The sequence below is a fragment of the Coccinella septempunctata genome, chromosome 8, assembly GCF_907165205.1.
Source record: "Coccinella septempunctata chromosome 8, icCocSept1.1, whole genome shotgun sequence".
Classification (NCBI taxonomy): domain Eukaryota; kingdom Metazoa; phylum Arthropoda; class Insecta; order Coleoptera; family Coccinellidae; genus Coccinella; species Coccinella septempunctata.
Genome location: NC_058196.1, coordinates 3,979,043 through 3,990,514, shown reverse-complemented (window position 1 = coordinate 3,990,514; position 11,472 = coordinate 3,979,043). Strand labels below are relative to the sequence as shown.

The 11,472-nt window shown below is 36.3% G+C and overlaps 1 long non-coding RNA gene across 1 annotated transcript; it reads right to left on the bottom strand.

Annotated features, from left to right (window-relative positions):
- Window positions 1-6,050: 6,050 nt before the first annotated feature.
- Window positions 6,051-7,261, bottom strand: LOC123318804. Its single transcript, XR_006538399.1, has 4 exons — window positions 7,244-7,261; window positions 7,092-7,131; window positions 6,367-6,421; window positions 6,051-6,283 (listed from the first exon to the last, which is right to left on the bottom strand). It is a non-coding gene; the product is annotated as an uncharacterized LOC123318804 (long non-coding RNA).
- Between the last annotated feature and the right edge of the window lie 4,211 nt (window positions 7,262-11,472).

Here is an 11,472-nt window from a genome sequence, read left to right as displayed (position 1 = left end):
CATGTCTATTTTTGTACTCCGTGCCCGCGAACTTCTGACATCCCCCGGTGATGTGCTGGATAGTTTCATGTGTCGCACAGCCATAACGATAGCTATCATCCGCCACTGAGGCATCCTTGGCGATATATTTCATGTAGTTCCTTGTTGGAATCACCTGATCCTGGATGGCAAGCATGAAGCCCTCTGTCTCAGGAAACAACCTTCCGGAAGTCAACCAGTAGTTCGACGCAGAAATGTCGACCTAATCATGGTTGACCTCGTTCTGGTGCCTCCCATGCAAAGGTTTGCCAATCAGTTTCTGCATTTTACTTTCTGCAGAGTGTTCGACGGTTTCCAAGTGGTCCTGCTGTAGCTTTAACGGTGTAGAAGTATCAGCAACACAAACTACTCGATGGAGTTCTGACGAAGCAGCCTTGCTCAGAAAATATTTTCGAAGTCCTTCAATTTCCTGGGTCATACGGTTGGACAAATCAACAATTCTTCTACCCCCAAGATGTCGTGGCAGCTCGGTCCGTTCTATTGAGCTTTTGGGGTGATGTTTATTGTGTTTAGTGAGCATCGTCCTTATTTTTCTTTGTAAGGCTGCTAAATCGGTGGTGGTCCAAGAGATGATACCGAATGAGTAGCTCAGCGCCGAGCAAGCGTAGGTATTGATAGCTTTTATCAGATTCTTGCTGTAAAGGCCAGTTCTCATTATCCTTCTCAATCTTCGGGTGAACTCCTCTGTTAGTTCTTTCTTCATCTGGATCTGATTGATTTTTCTTGCCTATTTTATGCCCAGATACTTGTATGTGTCTCCTTCCTTCAATGCTTCAATTTCTGCACCTTCTCTGAGTTTGAACGTACCATCTTCTATTTTCCATCTCGTTATGTTGAGCAGTCGACATTTTTCTAATCCAAACTTCATTTTGATGTCTTCCGAAAATCCTTCCACCATTTTCAGCATCTGTTGCATTTGTTTTTTTGGTAGATGCGAAGAGTTTCAAATCGTCCATGTAAAGGAGATGATTCAGTTTCATCATAGTTCTACTGCCGCTTTTGATGGCAAATCCGTAGTCCGTAGAGTTCAATCTATGAGACAAGGGATTCAGAGCCATGCAGAACCACAGAGGGCTCAGCGAATCCCCTTGGAAAATTCCGCGTCTTATTGGAATAGGTCCTGTCGTAATGGAGCCATCTGCGGCTTTCATTTGAAGACTAGTACGCCAGGTTGACATAGCGTTTTTCAGGAACTTAACAATATTGGGATCCACCTTGTAAATATTCAAGATAGTCAAGAGCCATTCGTGAGGTATCTAATCGAATGCTTTCTTGTAGTCTATGTACGCAGCGTAAAGATTCCTTCGCTTGGAGAACGCTTGATTGCCGATAACTGAATCAATTATTAGCTGTTTTTTGCACCCTCTGCTCTCTTTGGTGCATCCTTTTTGTTGCATGGCGATGATGTTATTCCTTTCGCAATGGTTGTGAATTCGATTTGAAATGCACGATGTGATTAATTTGTACATCGTTGGAAGACATGTGATTGGTCGGTATTTGGATGGGTCTTCTGTATTCCTTTGGCCTTTAGGTAACAGGTACGTTGTGCCATGTGTAAGGAATATTGGCATTCTTTCAGGATTTTCAATGACATCATTTATTGCGGAGGTCAATTTGTCATGCATGATCCAAAGTTTCTTGATACAGAAGTTCTGTAATCCATCAGGCCCAGGTGTTTTCCAGTTGTGTAGTCCTCTGATAGCTGATTTTACTTCTTCAATTGTGATTATGTCATGTTGTATCGGCTCATATTTTACAGCTTCAGACTTTTCATCTTCAATTCATCCGGTATCTCCATTGAACTGAGGTTTCGTTGATAATTGTTCGGTCCAGAATTGTTCAATGGCTTCTTTTGGTGGTAACTTTCCATTTTCTCCATCAGACGATGTGAGTGACCGGTAGAAAGTTTCTTCCGACTTTTCGAATGAATTGTTGTCTCTTTTCCGGCTATAATTGCTTTTATATCTTCTCAGGCGTTCTGCATACAGACTTAGCTTTTGCTTCAGAGTGTCGAGGCAGTGGTGAGCTGAAGCATTCTCAGTCTCTCGTTCTGTGTGTGTTCTGTTTCTATCCATGATTTCTTTGGCAGCTTTCACAACCTTCCTTCCGCGATTTCCGTTCACGTACTCCGTCAGTCGTCCAATGTCTCTTATTAGTCTCTCTGTTTTGTGTTGAAGACGTTTCTGCCATGGTGGCGCATATAATTTGTGTAATTTTGGACCATCGTTGTTCGTTCGGCGAATTTTTGCCCCTATGATTTTAGCCGTCGTTAGCGCTGCACAGTTAAAAACTAGATGAAGATATTCCAATGAACTGCCATTCTGTAGGTACTCAGGTAAAACGTCCTTATTCAAGATGTCGATTATGAGTGACATATTCTTGGATGTATTGAGTCGGGGAGGTGCTATTCGATGAAGAGGATCTGTTCCTTCCAATTCGGCAAAATATCTCCTCATCTCAGAGTCAATTTGTCGTTGGAGCTCTTCCCTATCGTCCTGGTGTTCTGCCTCACTTGGGTTGCAAGATGGACTTTCAGCGTCAATTTCTTCTGGCTGTTGTTGCCCAGGCATGTGATTCTCATCAGAGATGTTGGTGTCGCTCTCTGTTACTGGCGGACGCTGAAGTTCTTGTTTAATTGCGTCGATTCTGGCCATTGGTATTAGTTCATTTCTCAGAATTACGCGGTACTGGTCTGCCACCCGTTGTTCAGTGACATTTATATTTGGGTAGGCGTTGCAGAATTCCTCATGGAGCCTTTTCCTATAGTTGTTCGTGTTCTGCCCTAGTCCCGTGATGGAGTTATATATGCGCACAATAGTTTCATTCATGGACGTTGTCCACTTCATGCGCTTTCTAACTAACCCCGCTTGGGTAAGCACTGGCTGAATATCCTGCGCAGCACCTTCAGCGGTTCGAGTCGGCAATTGAATTGGACTCGTTGGTTGCTGTTGTTGCTTTGGAGCTGTAGCTTCTTCTGCAGCAGGAGCCCGCTTCCTCAACATCCTGCCACCGACGTCCCGCATGCTGTCATGTCCAGCGCCGGCTCCAGACATGCCCTGACGATTATATTATTTGTATTATTATTATTAACATTTTTTATATTGATTTGAATTCAGAAGAGCAAACAGAAAGAATAAAGCGATCATTCAAATATGGAAAGAGTTGAAAATATTGAATCAGGACTATAAAACCATACGATAAGTTTTGAAATGTTCTCAATTTATTTATTTATTTATTGATACAACTCATACAGATTCCACAATACAAGTATTCTAGTTTCCGATTCTTGAGTCGGCTATTACTAATAACAATTGTACACTAATAATTATCAATCCGATTCAATTTTAACCATTACGGTTCTTGAATATACAATACATAATTGAAATCATCAACAAAAGAATGAAACAAAAAAAAAAAAAAAAATTGAAATCAAGTTTGAACTCTCAAGTTGCAATTATTGAATCATAGAAGTAGTCATACAGTTTTCGCTTTATTTGAGATGTTGAGTGCGAAAACAAATCACATACATCCTGAACCCTATTGTACTTATCACACATTGAATGTATTGGAGAAAATTTCATATAATTTGTTCTAGGGCAAGGTAAATAGAATGTATAATGAGATCTGACATTAATCCTCGGTACTGAGAAAAGTAATTTATCAAGTGTAGCACTGTCAGTATTTTCATTTGTGATAGTTTTATGTAGGTAAACTATTTCAGCAATAAATCTTCTATTTTCTAGTGTTATTAAATTATAATTTTTTTAAATTATTGTTACAACTATTTTTACTCTTACGTAATATAAAGTTAACATTATTAAGAAATTTCTTGATTACACCTTCAATCTTTCTTTGTTGACACAAATAACTAGGATTCCAAACAACCGAACAATACTCAAGTCTAGATATAACATATGAATCAAATAGGATTTTTAATGTTCTAAAGTTTGTGAACTCTCTAGTGTTCCTCAAAATGAACCCAAGCATCTTATAAGAATTTTTAACTACTTCATCAATATGATCATTAAAGGTTAAAGATCTATCAAATGATACACCTAAATCTTTGATTTTCTCGAGTCTAGTCAAGGGATCACCGTCCACAGCATAATTATAGATAAGGTCCACCTTTTTTCTAGAAAATGTTACAAGATAACATTTCGCACTGTTAAATGTCAGTTTATTTCTTTTAGCCCAGGCCACAACCCTATCCAAATCAGACCTCAGTTCCTCTGCATCATTAGGATTTCTAATAATCCTATATAACTTCACATCATCAGCATAGAGACTCATCTCAGAGAAAGTCACAACATCAACAATATCATTGATATAAAGAAGGAACAACAAGGGCCCAAGGTTTGAACCCTGTGGTACCCCTGATGTGGCTTCGAAGTTTTCAGAAAAAAATTGATTTATCCTCACACACTGAGTTCTCCCACCCAAATAAGAACCAAAAAAAGAAACCAAATGAGGTGAAAAATTGTGTATATGCAGAAGCTTAAACAATATTATGTCATGGGGTACCCTATCGAAGGCTTTAACTGCATCCAGATAAAGCACATCTACTTGAGAATGATTAGAAAAGGCATTCAAGGAATATTCAACAAACTCGATCAAGTTTGATGATGTAGACCTACCAGCAGTGAAACCATGCTGTTGAACTGGGATTTTGTTCTTCACGTGAAACATAATATATTTATATAAGACCGATTCAAACACTTTTGCAATATTTGAAATGATAGAAATAGGCCGGTAATTCACTATTTTTTCTTTTTCACCCGTTTTATATACTCGGCATATGAAGGCTGTTTTAAGACATGTCGGAAAACTAGCTGTTTTCAAGGATAAATTAAATAATATGAAAAATGGTTTCGCAAAAATATCTGCACACTGCCTAATTACACATGCCGGTAAATTATCAGGACCCATACTTTTTTTTGGTTTCAAATTTTGAATAGCCTCTTCAATATCTTCCACAGTTATCTGACTTATATGGAAAAACCCACCACGATCAGCATTGCAAACATTATCTAAACAACCCGGTTCCTGCCTTGTATAATTTTTAGAGAAGTGATCTGCAAATGCATTTACTATTTGTGAACCGTCTGATAAGATTTCACCCCCATACTCCATCTCACCTGGTATCCTAGTGATATCTTTTTTGTTATTGATAAAATTCCAAAACTTTTTAGGGTTTTCTTGAAGTTCTACTTCTACATTCATCAAATATTTTTTATAAGCAGTTCTAATATCTTTTTTAATTTTGGATCTTAATTCATTGAATCTTTCATAGTAACAACTTAGTAAATGCCTCTTATATAGTCTATGATATTTATTTTTTTGTTTTATATCATTAATTATATCACTACAATTGAAAACAGAATCGATAATGCAAATTCAGCTCAGATGGACGATATGAGAGATAAAGAAAAATTATCAACTCCTCTTTTGTAGAGCTCAGAAAGTTCTATAAAAAATCAATGATGCTATATATGTAACTCTCGTGAATAACCCAATTAATCCGTTTCAACGTTATATATTTGATTCGAGAATATTCTCCATTTAAAGAGGTGTTTTGAGCAACCTCAAATAAAGTAACCTCAGTTAAAATACTGAAAGAGTTGAAATTATTATATCAAAATTTTGAAACCATACGATGAGTGGAGAAATGGTTTTAATAAAAGAAATTATTCCTGCGAATGTATTGAAAGAGAAAGAGGTAAGAGAAAGGTTCCGAAAAAATTCAAGAATACTCCAAATAATTCTTCGGTACGCTCTTCTATAGAAAATGAACTTACGGGAAGTGTTGATTTCGAGGAAGTGAACAAGTTGATTGAATACAAAAAAGGAAAATTATCTCACTGAGCGGGTACTTATTTTTCAAAAACAAAAATTTTCAGTTATTTTCTGTTGTGAACATACTTCATAAAAATATTTGTTATGAAATTAACATAATCGCTATTTTATTTTTTTGAAAATTTGAATTGTTAGATGGTTTCAAGAATGAAAAAATATAATTTTTGGCTTATTTATTTATTTGAATAATTATAACAGAGTATGGGCACTGAAAAATCTGCTGCTTTGGGCGCTGACTCTCTCAAGATAGTCCTTCAGGATTTGCGGGATGACGTCCATGTGATTGGCGGGTGGTATCGCCGTTATGTTAGACAGCGTTCTTTTCACTACAGAATGGTCTTATTCCTCGTCGTCGCTGATATCGGACAACGCCAATTGTATTCTGAGATCGCTGGAGGAGAAATTAAGGATTAGTTGAATGCGAATCTACGGTTTGGAATGCGGTTCGAAAGCATTTGACGGAGAGTTACTTACGCTGATGTCCCAGAGATGTTGTGCAAGGTTTGATCGGAAAGTTTTTCATTCTGTTCTGAAAAGGAAAAATAATGGTTACTAGATAAAAATTTCGAATTTTGGTGAAAGCCAGCAAGGTCTAGATCTATTCTCGCAACCAATTACCTCATAGGTGATCAGAAGTTTTCCTAGTTAAAGTTCTGAGCAGCATTATGTGCAATACTTCGACAATACATTTCATATCAATTTACATTGTAGCCTTGAGAAAAAGCTGAATAATGTCCGAAACGTCGGCCAAATGATAAAGAAATTCAGTAGTTCAGATTCCTTAAAATCTCATCATATATGAAAAAATGGACCTTAACGAAACAAAAAGTTTCAACAAGCTGAAAGACCCCGCCAAAAAATCGAATTCCCTAAAATTTTCGCAAGTGAAAACGAACAAGTTTTCGAATGAAAATCAGGTTATTTAGAACCATCACATCGGCTGAAAACTGCCCGTTCGCGGATTTCCATTCAGGCTTCCTGTGATATTGTATTTCAATTTTATCACGTGATTGGCGATTTTCATGTTCCGTTCGACGTCCCTGAATTTTGACTCAAGATTTGAAATGAAGTCTGTGTGTATACGTTGAAATTTCATTGCAAAGACAAATCAGAGAAATTTGGTTTCGAAAGAAATTTTAGTTTCTCAGATGAGTTGAATGTTGGGAGCGTAAATGTGGAGATAAATTATTTGTACTTACTCGGGGTAGAGGAACCTTTACAAAGGGGCATCTCTGATAGCTGAAATTGAAAAAAGGAATTAGTGTTGATCGATGTGTGGTTTCTTTTTCTCCCTATCAATATGAAAAAAATGTAGGATTGAAATAGGAAAAAAATATCTTATCAAACTCACCGTTGCCTTAGGATGATGGAAGAAAAATTTTTTTTTGTTAATATCCAACCCCGAAATGGGAACAATAGGCGAAAGTTTTGCTTTCATAATGATCATTTCCTTCAGAGCCCTGTCTACTTCGAAGTTCGAGGAAGCTGGACTCTGGTGAAGTAGAGTTTTTCTGTCCTGTAAAATAAAAATCATGTGTAAGTATTAAGGATACCTAGTTTCGATAATGAAATTTACTACGATTTTTGAAAGAGTCTGGAGTTGACAAGAGTTCACTTATTTACCACTCAGAACGTTTATTGGATGGAAATGCTGAGAGGATAATACATGCTGTACGTCGAATTACGAAGGCAATAGAATAATTTAAATAAATCCAAAATCTTTCAGCTCGTATTTCACAGCGAGGCATAATTTTTAGAAGAACTGGTGTTTCATACTTACCGGTACAGGAACGGCTGTACGCCTCACTTGATTATGACTAGGATCACCCATGGTCATAGGACGACGCATTATTAGTGGAGATAGACCATTTACTTTCTGTTTGTAGGCGGCATAGTTGTAGTTAATTTGCCTATTCTTGTGGCCCTGATAAGGGCCGCGTTCGTGGGGTCTGATGTCGAAGGGCCTTTGTTGGTTCGATACAGGGCCGGCTGGACGGGTCATTCGATAAGCAGTAGGACGACCCATGGCCATAGGACGACGCATCATTTGTTGATATGCGCCGTTTCCGCTATGTTCGTAGTTGTTTTTGTTGATTTGCCTGACCTGGTGGCCCTGAAAAGGGCCGCTTTCGTGTGGCCTGCTGTCGACTGGCCTGTGTTGAATCGGTTTCTTCTCGGGCATAAAATGAAAGCCAGGATGGTGGTGGTTATTTTTCTTCATCAACTCGTGCCTGGCTTCAACAGAAGTTGGTCTGCAAGGAAAAATATTGATTAGTATTCTGTTTATATAAAGTAGTTCAGTAAAAGTTTGGGTATTTCAAAAAGGGCTGCACATTGAGATATGACGCGTTGCACGATAAAATGTGCATCAAGATGATTTGAATCTTCCTTGACTGAAGTCAAGGATAACATCTTCATAATGCTCGTCACAAAAATTAAGCAGTGACATTCTACCGATCAATCCTGACAAGTATTTGAAATAAGTTGGAAAAATAGCGTTGTTGAGACACATCTCAATGTCAGTAAGGGTCTTATGAATTCTTCATTTAATTACCTGTTTGCTGGCTGATGGGGTGGCATGTGTGTTCTCGGTTGCACCGCATATAGAGTGGTGAAACCAGGCTGGATCAAGACCTTCTTCCCATCGAATAAATGCTTGGCCCTGCTATACTCTCCCAGTACGCCGTTAATTCTTTTCACCAACGGGTCATTCTTATTTGTAGGAAACTGAGAAAAATTAAAAAAAATTGAGATCAGTTGAAAGATGATTAAAGCAAGGCTACTAGGATAATTTTTCAAAATTATAATGACTCATACAGTTTTGAATTATCATTTCATTATCGAAGATGTTATGATATTGTAAAGTTTCGAAGTTGTCGAAAAAATTAAAATGGGGGGATTTATACGCGAGGACTCCAGGAAATAATGTTGGGGCTTAGAGATCCATATCATTATGTCTACATAAAATATCACTTCTAAAATATTGTGATTAATCTATAGGGAAAGATGATAGAACAAATACTGACTGGCGGATCGAAACTAAAAAAGGTGCGTTTAAGAATCCCCAATCCCGGATTGTGGGTCATAGGCCCATTTTATATTCAAATTGGATACCATCTGATGGGCGCTAAGATGTTCTGAATCTCTTTTTTTGCATTTCACAGAACCTTTCGTGCTTGTGGAAAATGGATCGATATAATGTGTGGAAATTGGTCATGAGAAATACGTGGGTATTTGTTTCGACATTCTGAAAAATACACTTTTGATTGGGTATTGAAATATGCACGGAAAGATGATTTCATAAGGGGCCGTTGTGAGACTGGGTCACATTTCAAGAAGGTGAGAGATCAGACGGTAAATACATCAACAGCTCTTTCTGTTTTTATCCTGATGTGAGCAGTTCTTCCTAGAAGGTGATAATACTAACACCCTGGAATATATCACTAAGGGTACTTGAAACTGATAGGACTCATCGAAAAACACAATAAACTTTTCGAAAGCACATCAGTGATTATTTGTAAAAATATGTAATAAATGGTTCAAAGCTCACCTTAACTGGATTTCCGAAGAGGGGGGGAAGCACTAGTGGTGTACCTCCCGTATTTTCTTGCATCCTGGCTCTCAACTGTTTTTCCTGCTCCCGCCGGCGTTCCCTGTAAATAACGAATGGGTTAATATTAGGCTCAACAGGTACATGACTGCCAAACAATACAAAGAGCAACAAAAAATTGATGTACGTAAAAAGGAGATAGGCACAAAAATAAGGAATTCAGCGAGAATCGAATTTCATCATCGGTGTCGCAAACTTGATCGGATCTCGTCTATTTTTTGACCTCGAAGTGGTAATCCATGATCTACTTCATTATATCACTACCGTTATCAATCAGTTCGATATCAAGCAGCAGTCCAAAAACTCGTGTTCAGAGGAGAGTCAGTCATTCAGATTGAATAAGAACTATGAGACATTATAATATGTTTTTAAATGTATCCTATTGAAAACAGCTCTATAGTTAGAAAAGCAAACAAGATGAAGAATGTGATGATTGGAATATCAGAATTGTTGAAAATATTGAATCACAATTATGCAACCATACCTTGAGTTTTTTAGATGTTTCTGAGTTTAAGAGATACAAAACTGCAAATTCAACTGGGAATTTAGAGGACATTCCATCTTATATTCAAAAAAATGATATTTCGCGAAAAATATATATTTGTGAAACAGTATAATGATTTTTGGTTATTTTAATTCTGCATGTCATTTCGAAAACCAGAAATTATGTTAACTATTCAAAGTTCACAAGAATGAATGAAAAAAAAATTTTTATTCGGAAGAATTATACTGAATAAAATTTCTGAACTTTATTTAGTAAAAAAGTAGGGATGCAGAATATTGAGAGAACGCATTAACTATCGATCAGGTTTCTACCTGGAATTTCAAGAACATTCTATCATATTCTTCAAAAGAATAATACTTTGCTAAAAGTCTAAATTCGTGAAACTGTAACATGATTATTTGTTATTTTGATTCTGCTTGTAATTTTGAGAAACTAAAATTATGTTAACTATTCAAAGATCACAAGAATGAATGAAAAAAAAATTCATATTTGGAAGAGCAAAAGGAGGAAGTGATAATTGAAATATTGAATGAGTTGAAAATACTGAATCACAATTGAGAAACCATACCTTGAGATTTTTAGATGTTCCTTAGTTCAAAAGATACGAAACTGCAAATTCAACTGGGAAATTAAAAGATATTCCATCTTATTTTCAAAACAATAATATTTCGCAAAAAATCCATATTCGTGAAACAGTATAATGATCCTTGGCTATTTTGATTCTGCATGTAATTTTGAAAAACTAAAAAAATGTAAACCATTCAAAGTTCACACGAATGAATGAAAAAAAATTATATTTGGAAGAGCCAAAAGAGAAAAGAAAGTGATAATTGAAATATTGAATAAGTTGAAAATATCTAATCACAATTAAGAAACCATAGGATAAGTTTCGATATGTTCTCAATTGAAAAGGAAATCGTTTATGCAAATTCAACCTAGAATTCCGAGAACATTCTATCTTATTTTTCGAAAGATTAATACTCTGCTAAAAGTTTATAATCTAAGTAATGTAATGTAATTCTCACGAAACGGTATCATGATTATTTGTTATTTTGAATATGCATGTAATTTTGAGGAACCGAAATGATTTTCTGCTAGTCAAAGTCCACAAAAATGAAAGAAATAAGCCTGTTTTATATTTCAAAACGCAAACAAAAAGAAGAAACAGTTTATTTGATTATTGAAGGGTTGAAAATATCGAATCAAAATTTTGAAACAATACGATAAGTGGAGAAATATTTTCAACGAAAAGAATATCAATTCTGCAAATGTAATGAATTAGTACGGGGTTAGAGTGGCTATTCAAAAAAATTTAAAAAGTGATTAGTGGGAAATATAAGAAACCTGAAATTCAATGGAGACTTGATTAAATGAAAAATATTTCGATGTTATGCTGAATATACACTACTTACATCAACTCCTTGTACCAATTATTAGTTAACTTCATTTTCGAATTTTATCGATA